This window comes from Eucyclogobius newberryi, unplaced genomic scaffold (assembly GCF_026437365.1).
Source record: "Eucyclogobius newberryi isolate DKJ021-1_F unplaced genomic scaffold, fEucNew1.0.hap1 SCAF_10, whole genome shotgun sequence".
Lineage (NCBI taxonomy): Eukaryota > Metazoa > Chordata > Actinopteri > Gobiiformes > Gobiidae > Eucyclogobius > Eucyclogobius newberryi.
The window spans coordinates 14,722,418-14,736,477 of NW_027315724.1; the positions used below are offsets into that span (position 1 = coordinate 14,722,418).

The window sequence follows — 14,060 nt, forward strand, 5'->3', positions numbered from 1 at the left end:
AGTATTAGACAATATGATGGAAATCCTGTATTTTATTCCTGCTTACATTTTTAAAGCCGTTGGAGGTCTTGATTTTTTGTTGTGATGCAATTATATTGTTGCTAAACTTCTATTAAAACGATGTGCCTTCTATCTCACTCACGTGCGCACACGCACATAGCATTCTTAATAGTCTAATAGAATTAATAAAGGTACATCAAAAACGGCCACACCCACAGGTGCAGATCCACTTTCCGTCAATGATATCAACAGCACCAGTACTTTCAAGGCACTCAAAGCACAATCAAGGAAACACTCACCAATTCACATCCATTTACACCCATTTTGCCCTTGTTACCACATTAGCACATGTGGTACATCTACCTTGAGCAGTCATTACGGTAACTTACTAGGGATTTGTTGCCAGTAAGTTACCGTAAACAGTCATTGCGGTAAGTAACAATAAGCAGTCATTGTGGTAACTTACTGGCGATTTGTTGCCAATAAGTTACCGTAGACTGTCATTGTGATGAGGAAACGTAAGCAGTCTTACGGGCAACAAATTACCCAAAAGTTATAACTTACGGGCGATTTGTTGCCAGTAAGTTTTCGCAAAATTACGATGAAAAGTCTCAAAATATTTTTTTTGTTTTGTTAAATTCATTCAGGCTGGATGAAAGTTCTCTAAACGTTCTAGTAAGGTCTCTGAGTATCCAGGGGTGTAGTATCTGACTATCTCCTCTGGGAAACAGCTGTTGATGGCGTTGATGTGCTCCTGGAGAACAGACCCTGGTTCTGCGTCCATCTCCTGAACTTTCTTCAATCCTCCGCTGGTGACAAAGCACTGCCGCGCTTTTATGTCAAGAGGCAGCATCTTGGCGAATTGGCCAACCACGTGTTTGAGGATATTTGCGGGGGCATCGTAGAGAAGGGGCTCTAGAGCAGGGAGATAGGTGCATTTCTGGAGGATGCTCTTCAACGCCTTCTTACTCTTGGTCGTCAGGTCCTCAGAACTATTCTCGTTCTTGTAGAGCTGCAGTATGTTTGGTAGCAGGTCGCTTATGGCCACATTTCTGGCATGCTCCGGAGAGTGGTGTCCAATCTGGTTTATGGTCCACACAGTTGCGGCTTTGATGTGGTGCTCTGGCTCCTCCAACAGGCATAAAGTGAGCTGAGGCAACGCCTTGGAAAAAATGACTGTCATTGCTAGATTCTCATTGTGTGCTGCGATGTATCCCAGCATCATGATGCCAGGCAGACGCATCTCTCCTTGGCAGTCGCCCAATGAGTCAATAACAGCTGCCAGACCACCACAGTTCACTATTAAAAGAGCCAGCTCCGGTGTATGCTTGACCACTTCCTTCATAAGTATAGTGACATTCTTCCTCACATATATGTCTGGGTCTCTGAGGCAGGTGATCGCTGCAGGGAAAATCTCAGCCTCGATCACCATCTCAGCCAAATCGCAGGAGTGCTTACTGATCTGACTCAGTGCTGAGAATACCTGCTTCTTCAGTTTGGCGTCTGGGTTCAGAATCATTTGTGCCAAATATGCAATGGCCCCAGTGTCCACCACAGTCTGGGCCAGCTGTGGTGTGTGTTTGCAGATGTCACTTAGTGCAGAGGCAGCGATGCGTTTCACAGCAATTTCAGGCTCCTGGAGGGACAAGACCAGCAGGGGGGCTGCACCTGCATCCACCACAGCCTGAGAGAGAGAGGCATTGTGGCGTGCAATGTAGCCCAAAGCCCAAGCAGCCGCCTCCGTCACCCCCGGGTCAAAGTCCTCGAGGCAAAGGACCAGAGCATTGGCTCCTCCACACGTCACTACAGCTTCAGCCATCTCAGGAGAGTGTTTGGCTACAGCCCGCAGAACAAATGCAACTGCCTTTTTGTAAAACCTATTCTGTGTCTCAAGAGAGTTGATAAGTTGTGGGAGAATGTCTGCATTCACCACAGCTTCAGCCAGGTATTTATTGTGGTCTGCCATGCGGCCGAGAGCCAAGGCAGCAGTCTTCTGGATACTAGGCACCACATCCAGCATGAGAGGGCGCAGCAAAGACATCACACCTGCATTTTGCAAAGTTTCTATGTTTTGTGGCCGGTTTGCGAGATCAGCCACAGTCTGAACAAACTGCATCCTTGATCTCTGGTACTGTTCAAAAACTTGAATTATTTGTCGTTGAGTCATTGTTTCACTTCACTGTCACAACAATTCATAGAAGCTTTGTCTGTTATTATTTCTTCTTCTTCTTCTTCTTCTTCTTCTTCTTCTTCTTCTTCTTCTTCTTCTTCTTCTTCTTCTTCTTCTTCTTCTTCTTCTTCTTCTTCTTCTTCTTCTTCTTCTTCTTCTTCTTCTTCTTCTTCTTCTTCTTCTTCCTCTTCTTTTTCTTCTTCCTCCTCTTCAGTTTTATGGCGGTTGGTATCCAAGTGTTACATTACCACTAGACTTTTTTCTTTAGACTTTATTCTTTAGACATTATTCTTTAGACTTTATTCTTTTAGCGCATTTCTTCTTCTTCTATCCCCGCCACCCATATTTCTCTTCTTCTTCTTCTTCTTCTTCTTTGGTGTTTTATGGCGGTTGGTATCCAAGTGTTACATTACCGCCAGACTTTATTCTTTAGACTTTATTCCAGAGCTGACTCTTCTTCCCCCATATTCCTCGGCCGTGACTATCCAGATGAAGCTGTTTTCAAACAAAGGCCTGATGATGTCACAGTGACATCAACAATCTGTAACCATGGTGATAGAGTTTACCTCTGTAATGTTGTGTTACTTTCAATGGCGGTTGGCAGCCAACTGAAAAGGTGCATTTACTGCCACCTATTGGATTGGGTGTGGACAGGAGATCAACGGAAACCATAATACCAAAATGGGATTGTAGTGTAACACTACAAAGACGCTCTTAACTTTATCATCTTCCAATTAATCCTGTGTTATATAAATAACTTTACCCTTACATGTTTTTTTGCTACTGGATTGTATGAAGATTCAGCAGATTGAATTCCTGTTTATTATTTTTGAAACCATCAGCAGTCTCTGGTTCTTGACAGTGATCACATAAACCAGTAGGATATTTGCCTATCCTATTCAGTGACTTATTAGGTCCAGTGTAGCCTATTCTCAGGCTCTCTCTTCCCCCGCGTTCCTGCCCATGGATCTGCACGGACCAACACTACTTTGTATCTGATAAAGATGCCGTCCAGTATCACAAAGATTCCAATAATCCGGCCAAGGTTTATATACATGACTCTTAATAATAGGCTTGACTCTAGATTTACTTATTTCAACTATCACCTCAGCATCGGAATATGTTTAACAGTTTGACAGGTCTTTGACGGGTACATCTTCTCAGTCTGGTATCCCCTTAATCGAACCTATTTTGTGCGGCATTACCTACCCGTTCTTACTCAAATCATAGGTAATCTTACAACCTGAACGTCACAGCATCCCAACGGTAAGACCTCACAGCTAGACCGCCAGAATAACCCCCAAATGTTTCTGGTTGTTTTTCAATCAATGGCTTTTAGAAGCTTAACTGCGTTTGAAAAGTTTGATTTGCCCTTGATCAAAAGATACCACCTGCATTAGCTTCCGTTTTGGTATCACTTTTGTTTGTAGTAGTTTGTAACAGGCCATAGTAGGCTAAAGTTATATTCAAAACATAACAAAAAGCCTAATATGATGATGTTGTTGTTGTTGTTTTGCTTTTAATGGTGGTTGGCAGCCAACTGAAAAGGTGCATTTACTGCCATCGGTTTTATTCTTTAGACTTTATTGAGCGTCTGCTTATGTCATAAAGCTGACACTATATGTACTTGTATTTTTCCAGGATTGTCCTGATTTTTGACACGTTTCAACTCCTTAACACTTTCACTGTTTTCAGTGAAGGTATCAGTATTTTTCCCCATCGAAATGAACACAATGCCCCATTCACAAAAAAAAAAACTTATTTTGGGGGATTTGTATTAATTTTCGATGTTTCCAGATGCAAAAAGTGTTGTTTTGAGCTCAATCTGACGAAAAACCTAGGACAAGTACAATTTTGAAAAAAGAAAGTCAAATGTGGCGGCGCCACTTCGATTCAACATGGCTGACTAAGGCAGAATATAAGGAATATTTAAGTTTTGTTGGATTTGTATTAATTTTCAATGTTTCCAGATGCAAAAACTGTTGTTTTGAGCTCGATCGGACGAAAAACCTAGGACAAGTATAATTTTGAAAAAAGAAAGTCAAACGTGGCGGCGCTACTTTGATTCAACTTGGCTGACTTCCTGTTTATCATAGAGTGATGCTGCCAGGTGTGTTTTACTCATCAAAGGTAGCTCTTTCACTGTCCCAAGTTTCATGTGCCTCGGCCAAAAATTAGGAGTTTCATGTTTTCTCTTTTTTGAATTATGTGGCGCTGTTGCGACGGGCGTTCTCGCAAATTCCATTTTATTTGAGTTCGGGCCGAGCCGATCGCGTCTATGTCCCCATGTGTGACATTCATCAATGTTCAGGAGGTCAAAAAAGGCCTGAGTATGAACATAGCCTTAGGAATGTATTGTTCCTTTTATTCGCTAAATTTTTATTAAAAACGTACTACATGTGTGTAGTAAAAAAGTACTACATGTGTGTAGTAAAGACTTTATTCTTGTTAGGCTCGAGCCATGGAATGGAATGTTCATTCCATGGAATGCTCGAGTCTATTGTTCTTCCCCTGGGGGCGCGGCGCCGGGCCGTGTGGATCCACGTGGCAAGCTCCATTTTATTCGAGTTCGGGCCGAGCCAATCGTGTCTATGTCCCCATGTGTGACTTTCATCGATGGTCAGGGGGTCAAAAATGCCTAAGTATGAACATGAAGAATAGGAATAATAGGAGTAAGAAACCAGCTATCTGCAGCTCGTCAACTCATACATCCATGCAAGTATTTCGCCCTCCACTCCGGAGCAAGGCGACTCCACCACAAAATCCGGTTTAATCGACTGCTCGTTCAAATCCTATCACTCTCGCACCTTATTCACACCCATGTACTTCCGTTGACGACCCACAAACGCTAAAACTTTATCCCAATGCACCAGTATTAATCTTCGTCTCAGTAATGGACAGACTGCTTTAGATTCCATTGAGCTACTCTTAAAAGAGTCCTTGACTATCCAGCTCCTCCTCCCTCGTGCCACTCAGTAACATTATTTTCAGCCAGGCTTACGTTGAGATCCAGATCATCTTCCTTCATTTTAAATCATCTTTGGGAGTTCTGAATCGGCTGGGCTGATTACCTAAGACAGAGCCCCCATCCTGGGTCTCTACCCAGCCAACTCTCATCGTTCCATCATCGCTCCATCATCGCTCCATCATCGCTCCATCATCGCTCCATCATCGCTCCATCATCACTATTATCAATAAACATTCTTTCGTATTCCATTGTTGTGGAGTGGTCCTTGCTAGTGAAGTGTAGTTAACGAGGTTATTTGTTAACTGGGGTTCGGGAGCAGGACCACGCTTCAACCTCTTACTTCTCCAGCAACCACATCTCCACTCTTTAACCACGCCTCTAATTACCCAGAAGTCCTATATATGCACAGGCCAATCCCAGCATCTCTTGTTGTCTCTGCTCTTTCGACCCCAGCCTCTCACCCCATGTCTCTATCATCTTCACCTTAACACATCACCATCTATGTAGGAGGGGTTCTGAATCGGCTGGACTGATTACCCGAGACAGAGCCCCCATCCTGCGTCTCTACCCAGCCAACTCTCCTCGCTCCATCATCGCTCCATCATCGCTCCATCATCGACCCATCATCGCTCCATCATCGCTCCATCATCGCTCCATCATCGACCCATCATCAACCCATCATCACTATTATCAATAAACTTTCTTTTGTATTCCATTGTTGTGGCGTGGTCCTTGCTAGTGAAGAATGATAGAAGACAGAAAGACTGTAGCTTTATAATGATCCCAAAATGAAAGTTTCAAATCTTCCAACCACTTAAGTGAATAATGTATTGTTTATACTGTCCTCTTTAAAATGCATTCCAATCACAAAACGTATAAATTAACACTTATTATTTATTTATAGCTCATCAAGTTGAACCGGAGACTGCAGCTGTTAGAAGAGGAGAACAAAGAGCGTGTGAAGCGAGAGATGATCTTTTATTCCATCACTGCGGCTTTCTGGCTCATCAATACCTGGGTGTGGCTATAGCGCTAATGTATTTAACGCGGAAACTATAACCAAGCAGTCTATTTGAAATGTAGTTTTATTTTTTTACTCAATTTTTCCATTCTGTTCATTCCCGTTTTATTTTTTATACATGTATATTGTTACTACCGGTATTCTTTGCTCTGGGCTAGGTATGGATTGAAAATATTTGCACTGCGTCACTGTGCTTCAGTAAGATTTAAGCTAGAAGAACAGTCAAGCTACACAGTAAACTTTATTACATTTATGGAGCTGCAATTTGAATGTGTTCAAATGTATTTATTGCATTTATTGAATGGGAGGGAGTCACATAATTTAGTAAAACTCAAATAAATATTATACGCTTGTCTGTTGATTTATCCCGTGTTTCTTTCTTTGTTAAATTGTTGTATTTTGATTATAGTATTTAAAACGCACAACAACAATTTAACGATGATATTTATTTCTCAAAATGGAACAATGCACCACAGGCTTTTTCAACAATGATTGCAGTCAGTCTCGTTTGTGCCCGGCTATTGGCGGCTTGCAGCAGGCACAAGCGTGTGCCCAGGGTTTTGGTGGAGGTGAGGCAGTGGTCTGGATGCTGGTCAGGTTGGTCTTCTCCAGTGTCCGGTCCACAGGACTGAAGGCACAGTGACCCTCTCTCGTGCAGGTGGCCTCGGAGCCTGGCGTGACCACAGTTGTGTCTCAGAGGGAGGTATTAACATGAACAAGCAGAAAGGGTGAGTGTGGTGTGAATGCATTGTGTGCCACAAGTCCTGTACTACAGTCTTCATTTCCATTCATCAAACTTTGCTGGCATGAATCATACATTTTGTCTATTCTAAGTATGATCTCTCATTTGTAGGTTTGCATTTGAAGAAAAACGTTTATTGTTAAGTGGCACTGCAATTTGTTGAGGCGATAAATAAGTTTTATGGAGAAAAAAAGTATCAGGTTTCAGCCCCTGAACTTGGGAAGTTATATAGTGCCCCCTTTCCCCACCTTTTTTTGCTTCATTTTCCTCTTGCTGAACCTTACATCTAATCTTGCTTTTACTAAATGAGTCACCTATATTACACAAGAATGCCCCATCTCTCCATTTTTGTGTTTTTTTTTTTGGCTGTTGAAATTATATCTATATAAATCAAACTAAAATCAAAGGTCTGAACATTTTTGGGAGGGAGATCAAAATGACCCAATTTGCCGATGATACTGCGCTCTTTTCCTTCAAGATAAACACCAACTGAAGACTGCATTGACAAACATGTTCCGAAATTTCAGGGTTGAAACTCAATGAGTTATATGCAACATAGAAGTTAAAGATGTATATATATATATATATATATATATATATACATATATATATATATAATATATATATATATATATATATATATATATATATATATATATATATATATATATATATATATATACTATATATATATATATATATATATATATATATATATATATATATATATATATATATATATATATATTAGTAAAAATGAAAATGATCGTCAACAGTTGAACTTCTCTCACAGGTTGAAAAAAAAAAACTAAACGGATATGATTCTGATATGAAATGATATCACAGACCTGTTGCTGTTGCTGCACAAATGCAATATGGGCACGCTATCTTTATAGTTTAGGCTTATCTTAGTGAAATTATTAATGTAGTGAATCAAATGAGAGCATTGTTTGTAATCACTGTCACATTAGTGTGGACACGTGACGCGCGTCAGCACTGCTCAGCCCTCAACACGCGCAGCTGCTGCAAAGGATTGTGGGACTTGTAGTTCTAGCTATAAAAACGCTATATATTGATCGGAAATTATTAAATATAAATTATTTGGGCTGGATTCTGGGGCTTTTTTGACATCAGGGATGTCTAACCCGTCTCTTTGGGCCAGTATAGATCATATAGTGATTCCATTGGTGGGCCGTCAGGGCGAGCAAGGCCCTAAACATAATCAGAATATAATTTTAAAATATATATATTTTCCCATAAATATTTATTACATTTTTCCCCAGAGTAAGACTTATACTCTTCATTTCATCACTTTCCTCTTAGTTGCGCTGCTTCCAGCCCCTGGTTGAGATTCAGAGGGCTGGTCTTTATGTTAGATCTTTTATCCAATCATATTTAGCAATCATGTGTTGCCAGGGGTCTAAAATGTAGTGTCTTGACAGCCATGGCATCATAATGATAAGAGGTGGATTAATGCGGTTGGGACTTTGTAGGACATTTAGATTTGACAAATTTAAACTATACTTAAAGATTAAGTATTAGACAATGTGTTGGAAATCCTGTATTTTATTCCTGCTTACATTTTTAAAGTGGTTGGAGGTCTTGAATTTTGTTGAGATACAATTATATTGTTGCTAAACTTTAACTGTTAAAACAATGTGCCTTCTATCTCACACACGCACACAAACACGCACACACACGCACGCACACACACACATGCACACGCACACGCACACCTAGCATTCTTAATAGTCTAATAGAATTAATAAAGGCACATCAAAAACGGCCACACCCACAGGTGCAGATCCACTTTCCGTCAATGATATCAACAGCACCAGTACTTTCAAGGCACTCAAAGCACAATCAAGGAAACACTCACCAATTCACATCCATTTACACCCATTTTGCCCTTGTTACCACATTAGCACATGTGGTACATCTACCTTGAGCAGTCATTACGGTAACTTACTAGGGATTTGTTGCCAATAAGTTACCGTAGACTGTCATTGTGATGAGGAAACATAAGCAGTCTTACGGGCAACAAATTACCCAAAATTTATAACCTAAGGGCGATTTGTTGCCAGTAAGTTTTCGCAAAATTACGATGAAAAGTCTCAAAATATTTTTTTTGTTTTGTTAAATTCATTCAGGCTGGATGAAAGTTCTCTAAACGTTCTAGTAAGGTCTCTGAGTATCCAGGGGTGTAGTATCTGACTATCTCCTCTGGGAAACAGCTGTTGATGGCGTTGATGTGCTCCTGGAGAACAGACCCTGGTTCTGCGTCCATCTCCTGAACTTTCTTCAATCCTCCGCTGGTGATAAAGAGCTGCCGCGCTTTTATGTCAAGAGGCAGCATCTTGGCGAATTGGCCAACCACGTGTTTGAGGATATTTGCGGGGGCATCGTAGAGAAGGGGCTCTAGAGCAGGGAGATAGGTGCATTTCTGGAGGATGCTCTTCAACGCCTTCTTACTCTTGGTCGTCAGGTCCTCAGAACTATTCTCGTTCTTGTAGAGCTGCAGTATGTTTGGTAGCAGGCCGCTTATGGCCACATTTCTGGCATGCTCCGGAGAGTGGTGTCCAATCTGGTTTATGGTCCACACAGTTGCGGCTTTGACGTGGTGCTCTGGCTCCTCCAACAGGCATAAAGTGAGCTGAGGCAACGCCTTGGAAAAAATGACTGTCATTGCTAGATTCTCATTGTGTGCTGCGATGTATCCCAGCATCATGATGCCAGGCAGACGCATCTCTCCTTGGCAGTCGCCCAATGAGTCAATAACAGCTGCCAGACCACCACAGTTCACTATTAAAAGAGCCAGCTCCGGTGTATGCTTGACCACTTCCTTCATAAGTATAGTGACATTCTTCCTCACATATATGTCTGGGTCTCTGAGGCAGGTGATCGCTGCAGGGAAAATCTCAGCCTCGATCACCATCTCAGCCAAATCGCAGGAGTGCTTACTGATCTGACTCAGTGCTGAGAATACCTGCCTCTTCAGTTTGGCGTCTGGGTTCAGAATCATTTGTGCCAAATATGCAATGGCCCCAGTGTCCACCACAGTCTGGGCCAGCTGTGGTGTGTGTTTGCAGATGTCACTTAGTGCAGAGGCAGCGATGCGTTTCACGGCAATTTCAGGCTCCTGCAGGGACAAGACCAGCAGGGGGGCTGCACCTGCATCCACCACAGCCTGAGAGAGAGAGGCATTGTGGCGTACGATGTAGCCCAGAGCCCAAGCAGCCGCCTCCGTCACCCCCGGGTCAAAGTCCTCGAGGCAAAGGACCAGAGCATTGGCTCCTCCACACGTCACTACAGCTTCAGCCATCTCAGGAGAGTGTTTGGCTACAGCCCGCAGAACAAATGCAACTGCCTTTTTGTAAAACCTATTCTGTGTCTCAAGAGAGTTGATAAGTTGTGGGAGAATGTCTGCATTCACCACAGCTTCAGCCAGGTATTTATTGTGGTCTGCCATGCGGCCGAGAGCCAAGGCAGCAGTCTTCTGGATACTAGGCACCACATCCAGCATGAGAGGGCGCAGCAAAGACATCACACCTGCATTTTGCAAAGTTTCTATGTTTTGTGGCCGGTTTGCGAGATCAGCCACAGTCTGAACAAACTGCATCCTTGATCTCTGGTACTGTTCAAAAACTTGAATTATTTGTCGTTGAGTCATTGTTTCACTTCACTGTCACAACAATTCATAGAAGCTTTGTCTGTTATTATTTCTTCTTCTTCTTCTTCTTCTTCTTCTTTGGTGTTTTATGGCGGTTGGTATCCAAGTGTTACATTACCGCAAGACTTTATTCTTTAGACTTTATTCCAGAGCTGACTCTTCTTCCCCCATATTCCTCGGCCGTGACTATCCAGATGAAGCTGTTTTCAAACAAAGGCCTGATGATGTCACAGTGACATCAACAATCTGTAACCATGGTGATAGAGTTTACCTCTGTAACGTTGTGTTACTTTCAATGGCGGTTGGCAGCCAACTGAAAAGGTGCATTTACTGCCACCTATTGGATTGGGTGTGGACAGGAGATCAACGGAAACCATAATACCAAAATGGGATTGTAGTGTAACACTACAAAGATGCTCTTAACTTTATCTTCATCTTCATATTCCAATTTAGACAGAAAAGTACATCAATCTCTTCTTAACTGTCATCTCAAGGTCAGGTATGAAAAAAGCAGCACCTGTTTGCCACTCTCAGGATGTTTGGATTCATCTGTATAAATAAACACATCATCAGAATGCTTATCAATGAGCTCTCGAACAATGAACTGCAGCGCCTTTTCAGTTTTTCCTTTAAATTTGTGACGTAAACTAATATCAACAGGAGCCGGAATACTTCCAAGGTTGACAAAGCCACCGAAGGGTTCAGGTTAAGATCACTCAATCCAGCAAATTGTGCCTTTGCATTTCCTTCCCAGCTAAAACAATGAAAGTCAGTCTTTTGATGTTCTCAACATTCTTCAAGAATTTCCTTCATTGGATGTGGGCGTGTATGTTCTTGTACATTTACCCAGTAAGCCAACACAAGTATTAAACCCCCCTCTCCCAATTCAACCTGCATTGCAGAGACAACAACAGATACATAAGGCTTGGGCTTATTCTACATCTCACATACTCAAATGGACATCAGTCACTCTGGAACTGAATAAAAAAAAAAGATTCCCGGTAGGTTGTTAGGAGGGTTAGGGTTAGGAACTTTATATACAATTGACATAGAAAGTTTATGCTCTGTTGAAATGCCAGGTTTTGTGATCATCATTTCAGATCATCATTTCAGATCTTTTTCCACCTTTAATATGACCTATAACCTGTATGATTCAGTTGATTTTTGTTATCCTTTGGGGAGGGGGAGTAAAAATTAAAAACTAAAATTATGAGGTCGCACAATCGTATAATTGGGATGTGGTTGTGGATCACATCCCAGTTTTTACTCCCCCACTTCCCCAAAGGATTTTTGTTTTATTTTTTCAACTGAATCATACAGGTTATAGATCATATTAAAGGTGGAAAATGTTCTGAAATTATAACCTGGCACTTTAACAGAGGCAAGACAAATTTATTTGTAGAGCACAATTTGCACACAAGGTAATTCAAAGTGCTTTCCACAACAGGACAAATGCATTCAAATCACAAAGACATGACGGAAATCACTAAAACATTTATGACATAAAAGAGAAGAGTGCATAAAAAGTAATTTCAGTCATTCCTGAGATGTGCAGACTTTCTAAATCTATATAGGTCCTAACCCCGAAAATAATCAGTTTCAGAGTGAGTTTATTGGTCACTTCCAGGGTCGATTGCAGGACAAGCTCCGTCGACTGTGAGCTCTCTGAAGACTCATGGACGACCCGTTACTCGACGTCCGACTGCTGGTGTCGAGCACCTCATCGAGCTGAACCGTGAGTCTGATGATTTCTTCTGTGGTGAACCTCCAGCGCTGCTTTGCCTGTGTATGCCCTGATTGAGGCGCTGATCTCCGGCCCTTCACACATCGTGATGGAGAGAGGCAGAGCGGAGGCAGAGGGCCGGACACTAGCGAGCCGGGGAACTTCTGACCCAACACCTTCAGTCCTCCAGACAACATGGAGACGTTCTTGAAGCCTCTCTGACACATCATGGTGGCGGCTTGTTTTGCGATCCGCTCGTCCTCGTCGTAAACTATGATGCTTTTACCGGGAGCGTTTTTGTATTCCAGAATTTCTTTGGTGTAAGGGTCTATGGTCCGAGACAGAGACGCGATGGGGAAACTGTGAGCGCTGATGATGTGGCAGGAGTTGTACTGCTCTCGGTCCCTCACGTCCAGCAGCAGATAAGGACAGTCCGGGTACGGCCTGTGGCAGTCTGGACTGGGCTTTGGGTCGTGACCGTGGTTCACGTTCCGCTCGCCCACTCCACCGATCAAACCGAGCAGAGTGGGGCGAGCCTTCTGGACGTCCCTTGCCTCCTGTGGCTTTGTGGACGGACACGAGTTTGAGCCGTTAGACTGAGCCTTCGACACCAAGGAGGGGCCATATCCTCTCACTTCTGAACCGGAGGCCACTTGTAAGACCAGTTGTGCAAATTCTGTCACTTTTAACCGATTAAATATCTCATCTTTTGTGAATTTGTAATTTCTCTTCTTGTCCTCCACTCTCTCCGTGTACTTTGTCAGACTGCATCCTGTGTCCAGTTTGGTTTTGATGTGCTGATACTTTGCTTTCGCTGGGACTCTATTCAAACACCCTGCGTCGCCGAATCCCTGCTTCTGAGACATTTTTTCAAACTGTTAATTTAGGTTAGGTTCAACTTTATTGTGCACAAAGAAATTTGCATTTAATGGCGGTTGGCAGCCAATTCTTCTTCTTTGGCGTTTTATGGCAATTGGTATCCAAGTGTTACATTACCGCCACCTACTGTAGTTTTACATCCTAGACTTTATTCTTTAGACTTTATTCTTTAGACTCCCCCCGCCCTGCACTTGTGCAGTCCAACCGTATGTGCTTCGTCTTGGCAGCCAATTGAAAAGGTGCATTTACCACCATCTTCTTCTTCTATGGTGTTTTATGTATCCAAGTGTTACATTACCACCCGACTTTTTTCTTTAGACTTTATTTCTTTAAACTTCATTCTGATTTATGATTCTTCTTCTTTGGTGTTTTATGGCGGCTGTTGTTGTTGTTGTTGTTTTATGGCGGTTGGCATCCGAGTGTTGCATTACCGCCAGACTTTATTCCTCAGACTTTTCGTAGTCCTCAGACTCTGTCGGAGTCCGTAAAAGTACTCCTTCCATTGCTTTTGGTGTTACAAAGCCCATGAGGTCATGATATGTCTTTGTGACTAGAATAGTTGTTGTTGTTTCAGAGACCGACCGGCTTTATTCCAGGGAGACTCTTCTTTGCTGGGATCCCAGTGTTACATTACCACCATCTACTTTGTTGTTTAAGACTTTATTCCTTGAACTTTAGACTTTATTCCAGCAGATATGTTTTTTGTTCTATTTCTTGTTGGTGTTTTATGGCGGCTGGTAATGTTGTTGTTGTTGTTGTTTTATGGCGGTTGGCATCCAAGTGTTGCATTACCGCCAGACTTTATTCCTCAGACTTTGTCGTATTCTTTAGAAGTTCTTCTTCCATTGCTTTGGCGTTTCAAAGCCCATGAGGTGTTTTATGGCTGT

General features: G+C 42.3%; 3 pseudogenes; all 3 read right to left on the minus strand.

Moving 5' to 3' along the window:
• Window positions 1–561: 561 nt before the first annotated feature.
• LOC140374598 (sperm-associated antigen 6 pseudogene) lies at window positions 562–2,167 on the minus strand (annotated as a pseudogene).
• Window positions 2,168–8,985: 6,818 nt separating this feature from the next.
• Window positions 8,986–10,571, minus strand: LOC140374609 (sperm-associated antigen 6 pseudogene; annotated as a pseudogene).
• Window positions 10,572–12,161: 1,590 nt separating this feature from the next.
• Window positions 12,162–13,201, minus strand: LOC140370608 (centrosomal protein of 41 kDa pseudogene; annotated as a pseudogene).
• Window positions 13,202–14,060: the final 859 nt, after the last annotated feature.